At 43.6% G+C, this 6000-nt stretch overlaps 1 protein-coding gene across 1 annotated transcript in view; it reads left to right on the top strand.

Moving 5' to 3' along the window:
- Window positions 1-6: 6 nt before the first annotated feature.
- The window catches only part of ELAPOR2 (endosome-lysosome associated apoptosis and autophagy regulator family member 2), a 175807-nt gene continuing 169813 nt past the window's right edge, over window positions 7-6000 (top strand). The window contains exon 1 of the mRNA XM_019623735.1: window positions 7-102. The gene's annotated coding sequence lies outside the window, so the exon portion shown is untranslated. The remainder of the gene's footprint in view (window positions 103-6000) is intronic.

The following is a 6000-nucleotide window of genomic DNA, read 5'->3' as shown; positions in this document are numbered from 1 at the left end:
TGGAGCCCCGCCTGGCTTTGCTGCTGGGCGCTCGCCGGCTGCCAGGCGGCCTGGGCTGGGGACCTGGCCTCCTCCGGCCGCCCGCCTCCTCCCTGCCAGGAGGTGAGCTGCACCTGGTCCTTTACCTGGAGTCAACGGGGGAGGGGGCGGACAGCGCGGAAGATGAGGGGTGAGGGTGGTGCCTGTTTTATTGCTCTCTGCCGTCGCCTCTTTCCTTCCTGGGAGGACAGGGGTTTTCGTTTGTTTCAAGGGATGAAGTTGCCCGCCCCGGAACGCTGGCCGAGAGAGAGGGTGTGTGGCTTTGCTGTCTTTCGGGCGATGCTTTTCTGTTCGCACTCCTGTGTTTTGAGGGTTCTGAAGGACTTTGCGGCGCCCTCTTTGGAGTGCGAAGCGTGAGGACCTGAGGCCCAGGGAGAGATTTCAGCAAGGGGAGGAGACTGGGGGAACCCCGCCAGTGGGATTCGGAGACCCCTTCTTCACAGCTTTTCCAGAGGGCTAGATACTTCCACGGCAGGGTTTCCCGCTGCTTCCCACCTCCCCCTTCTCCACGAACCCCTTCCCCGACTCCCGGCTCTCAGCTTCCTGATAAGGCACTGGGGATATGCTAAGTCAGTGTGTGGTGTCACTTGGCATCCTTCTGGCAAAACATGGATGTGAATTAGGAAGAAAAAAGAGTGGGTGCTTAGGAAAGAGACTGGTTTCTGATCTAGAAAATTAGAAAAGACAGAGTGAATATGCTCCTTTTGGGAGGTGTTCATCACCTGGCTAAGGCACTGCCACTGTGTAGTTTTATTGCTTGAGATTATTGTTGATATACAGCCAAGCCGGATCAATTATGGGTAATGATAGTTTGTCCTCCTTTTAGGGGAACTGAACTTGGTGTGCCAAACATTTCCAGGGGGTGTTGTTGGTACTTGTGCTGGGTAGTTAGTGTTCCAGAAAGTACATCCTCGTAATGAAAATCAATGAGGGGAAGGAAGCAACATTTCTGACCTACTTTGAGTGATTATGTCTGGGAGGATATGAGGAGTGGATACTGTCTTTAGGAAGATTGCTAGGAATCAGGGTGATGGGTCACTTTAATTTGTGGAGCAAAAATAGCTTAGCTAATAGTCCTTCTGGGAAGAAAGGCCAGACCCTGTTTCTTTGTGTATGATGCTGTCACTTTTGAGTTTTACCCAGGCTTGAATTCTAGAATATCTGCATCCTAGACATCATCTATCATCCATGGATTTCACCTTCCTCTCCTGTAGCACAAGTCCTAGGGCAGCCTGAAATGAAGGAGAATAAATCGAAGGCATTGTGTGCGAGCACACAGTAGCATTGAAATTGGGGAAATCAGGGCAAGCTCTCAACAAACAGCTGTGTTTAATTTCAGTTTATTAGTACAATTAATAGTTGTTTAATCTGTATTTTTCCACTTTACCAACCACCTGGGAATAATCCATTCTTCCAGGTTTCTATTGAAAGCTGATGCTTGGACACCCTCAGATTGAACAGTTGCAGCAGGACAGACTTGAAACCCTGCCTAAAGACCTCAGCCCGACATGAAGAACAAATTTCTTTTCCGAAATGAAGTCTTAAGCTTCTTGTAACATCAGTTGTTAGTAATGAAGAATCTAATTGAAATGAGTGAGAGTCAGAGCTAGTGGGGGTGATGCTTTTGGTCATGACAAGTAGGCTGATCCTTTAGATGAGCATGTGTTCTACACATATATACCTCGAAAGAATGGAGTGAGAAGCTGCAGCCTAAGACAGGAATATTGAAATGAGAGGCAGGGAGATGACAGAAGATTTAGGAAAATGACATTCAGTTAATCTCAGCTCCTTGTTGCACTTTTAGAAATTGCATGTGACTCAGTTCCTTGAAGTCTCAAGTTTGAATTTCCCTCTGAAAATGGGAATAAATAAAATATATAGGAGGATGCTACTGAGCCTGCCTGGGGTTGGTTGTGTTTTTAGAAATGATGATGTACAGATCCATTTATAGCCTTCCTGATGAGTGACAGACAGTTGTAAGATGATTGACTGGGAGTTAGAGGTGCTTTTGGAAATAGGAGAGGCCAAATGGCCTCTCAGAGGCCGAATCTGGTTCTTGGCATCTGGTCTAACCAGCTGAGCTAATTTATAGAGTTGATGGTTTCTCTCTGGCATTGTTTTTCAGAGGACAGTGAGAAGGGCAGGTGTTTTCCATGCGTTGAGGGAAAGAGCTTCTTGTGCTTATGGGTAGGGAGGGGACTTCCTCTGAGATACAGCTTTGGAAATGTGGGCCAAACTCCTGTGAACACACACATAGCTAACGTAACTATTTTGTGTCTACTCCTGCCCTTTTATCCCTTTCTACTCTTCGTTGACAGAAAAGGAGGTGAATGCCAAGTGTAAGGGACAGCACGATGTGGTGGGTGGAGAGCAAGAGCAGTTAAAGTGAGGGGATCTGGGTCTAGGAACTAAGGCCAGCTCAGTATGAGAGAATGTTGAAGCAGAGTGTGGAAAAACCTGCAGGTAATTCTAAACTTCATTTCCTCCCAGTCGTTTGAGCCTCTCCTCACTTATCAGTGTTTTTAGAAAAGTAGTCATGTTTAACTAAGTTATATAGACTCTCATTTTCCTTGCCTAGTTTTAGAGGCATGCAATGAAAGGAAAAGGATGAGAAACACAGAAAACTGGCCTGGGAGTAATCTCATTAGGATTGCCTGAGTTCAGGAAAAAGGCTCTTCAAAAAGACAACTGGGTTATGGGTGAAGTTTCCCTTAGATTTTTGCAGAGGATTGGACTCTGGGGCAAAACTCATAAAATACAGCTTCCTTTGTCAAAGTCATTGGATTCTGGAGTTGAAAAGGGGAGAAAAATGATGACTTTCGAATGCTCAGCTGGCAAGCAAATCAGCATGGTGGAAGCACAGGCAAAAACAGGAAGGCTATAGTTTGGGAGACAGAAGTAAAAGTCGTCTTTGTGCCAACAGTTGGAGAACAACAATAGGATGTGACTTTGGTAGACCGTGTTTAAATAAAACATATGAGGGCTGGACATGAGAAAGTACAGAGTTGGTATTCCTCAGGTTTTTTTCGTGAAGGAACTTATGAAGGCTAGGTATCATCAGGGTTTCTTGGCATCTGTTTTTTACTTGGTAAATGATAGTAATAAAAACTGACCTGCCTATCTTTATTGTGAAGATGAAATGAGATTAATGTAAGTGAAAGCTAAAAAAAAATCTATACATTCGAGAGTTATTACTAGATGAGTAGCCCTACATCCTGATATTTCAGGAAGGGTCTACAGTGAGACTTCAGAGGGTCACAGGATAGGCTTATCTAAGAATTAAATGGAGTGGAATTTTTGACTCTTTGAATAATAGGACTTAATGGGGCTGCCACTAGGAAAAAAAAGATGAAGGCCAACAGATGATTCAGAGCTGGAGTAGGGTATTAGGAGAGAGAGTGCATGAGAGTAAAAGAGAACAGAACCAAGTGGCTATGTATGCATTATTTAAATTTGGAAAATTAAATCACAAAATAGCTTGATTCTTAGTTCACTGCTCTACAATCCTACACAATGCAAATCTGCTGGTCTCTCTGAATCTTAAGTGAATGATGATTTTTTGCAATAGTTTTTATTCCACAGACATTTATTGAGCTTATACCATGTGTCAGGTACAATGTCAGATGATGTGAAATTACTAATTAAAAAATAAAATTTAATTGGGAAAGGAAGAGACAGATTTGTAAACAGACAATTATAGTGAAGTGATTTGGTGCCATGAGAGAAGAGAGGGCAGTCATATCTAGTGCGGAGGATCGGAAAAGGCCCTATGGAGGAAGTGAGGGAGACTTGAAAGATGCGTAGGAATTTGACAAGCAGACAAGTGTCAGCTGTGCTTGTGGGCTAGCTTGGGGGAAAGACATTTCTGGTGTAGAGTGCACTGAAAAATACAGAAACACAAATACAGTAATACCTTGGTTTGCGAGCATAATTCGTTCCAGAAACAAACTACTCATATTGCAAGACATCGCTATTTACCATGTTAATATGTATTAGAAATGTTTGCTCGTCTTGCGGGACACTTGCAAACCACATTACTCGCAATCCCAAGGTTTTACTGTAATTGGTTATAACTGGAGTACTCTGTGCTATGAGGAGCTTAACAAGAGATGAGTCTGACAGGAAAGCAGAAGCTTGATTATAGGGGACCGTACGTTATCCTAAGAAGCTGGTCTTATTTGCTAGGCGATGGGGCGTGATAGAAGAATTTAACTTCAGCAATAATAAAATACACTTTAGTTTGGCAACAACATGGAGGCCACATCAGAGGGGTGGTAAATAGAAGAGAGACCTGCTAGGAGCAATTGTAATAGTTCGCTAAAAGATGACAGACGCAATTAAGGAGGAGCAATTAAGATGGAAAAAAGGGCAAGTTGTTAGAAGACAGAATTGACAGTAAGTGGATGTGGAGGATGAGGGAACGAAAGGTTCTGGCTTGATTAGGAGATGATGCTTCTAACCTCCAGGAAGAGGAATGTGAGGAAGAAGAGATGGGTAGCTCAGTCCTGGAGAGGTTGACTGTCAGAGAGCTGTTCAATAGGCCGTGGGGTCTCAGGTCCTGTTGCTCTGGGGCGTGATCTCAGTTGGTGTGAAGAGATGGGAGGCACTTGAACGGGGAAGGCTTGGCTGAAACTGCTGGATTGGATGAGATCATTCAGGGAGTGAGAACAAAGAGGACAAAAGATAGGACTTGGGTTTTACCAGCATTCCAGGGGGCAGAAATGGATGTTTCCACAAAGGAGACATGTAAGTAATGGCTAGTATAAGGGAAAGGTGATAGAGTTATGAGGAAAGGGAGAAATGGCTTTGAAGAAGGAAGGGGTGGTTGTGGTTTCACGTGCCCAAAGAAACTCAAATAAGATGAGGGCTGAAAAGAGAAGATTGAATTTGACAATTAGGTCACCCGTCCTCCATGCCAGAGTGGTTCCTGTGGAGTGTTGGAGATGAGTTGCGTATTACCTGGGAGGTGCGGCAGAGGTGATAGAATAGAATTTTATTATATAGCCTCCCTAGATTTGGTAGGAAATTGAGCTTTCCAAGTGCCACATAAATCAGAAAACTTGTCAATGACCTTACCATCTGTTTCAGACTTTGATGGGTACAGCAGAGAAATATCCTTTCTGCAGGAAGTCTCAGAATATCATGGGCTATGGGTGAGGGTGTCAGAGATTCTAAAGCCACACTGTTGCTAAAGGAGTTGGGACTCAGCCTCTGTTTTCAAGCAGTTAACATAATTAATCTTGCCTGCTATGCTCGTGGAGGTGAATTTTCCATTTCAAGTTCTTATGCTCAGAACCATTTCTCATGTTTTAGGCAAATGTGAGCAAGCATTCACACCATCAATATTTACTATGTAAAACTAAGAGTCGACAGACCCATGAAGTGTCATATTTTAACAGAAGGAATGAAAATAGCAGAGCATCGTATAGGGTAGTATGTTTTCCTATCTTAGTGTATTCTTCTTCTGTGTCTTAGACCGTCTAACAATTCTCTATCGCCAGAAAACACCAGTCAAATTTTGGTTGCCTTTTCCTTCTCCATGAAGAAACCATGGCTAATGCTCGTCCCTTGTCACCTTTCTTAATCTAAGTTGGATGTAATATTTCCATATTAAGGCCATCTTTATTGTGTACTGATGTACAAGGTAGTAGCAGTAAAATGATGAACAAAACCTATGGTCCCTGCCCACATTGAGTTTTATAATCTCATGGGGGCAGAATCAAAACAACACCACATATCATGTAATTACAGTTGCCATAGTGCTTTTATGGAACACGCCTGTGCAGTGGGAATGTATAGCTTTTCTATTTTGGGGGGTGGGGACCCGAGGAAAAGATTTTTAAGCTAAGACCCGAAGAGGTGTAGGAGTTTGCTGGATGAAGGTCATGGATGGTAGTGTTAGACCGTCTCAGACGGAGGAAGCTTTCTGGCCTGGATCAATTTCTGTAGCTCATTTAGCCC

Source organism: Hipposideros armiger, unplaced genomic scaffold, assembly GCF_001890085.2.
Source record: "Hipposideros armiger isolate ML-2016 unplaced genomic scaffold, ASM189008v1 scaffold_560, whole genome shotgun sequence".
In the NCBI taxonomy this organism is placed as follows: domain Eukaryota; kingdom Metazoa; phylum Chordata; class Mammalia; order Chiroptera; family Hipposideridae; genus Hipposideros; species Hipposideros armiger.
This window is presented reverse-complemented; position numbering and strand designations above follow the sequence as displayed.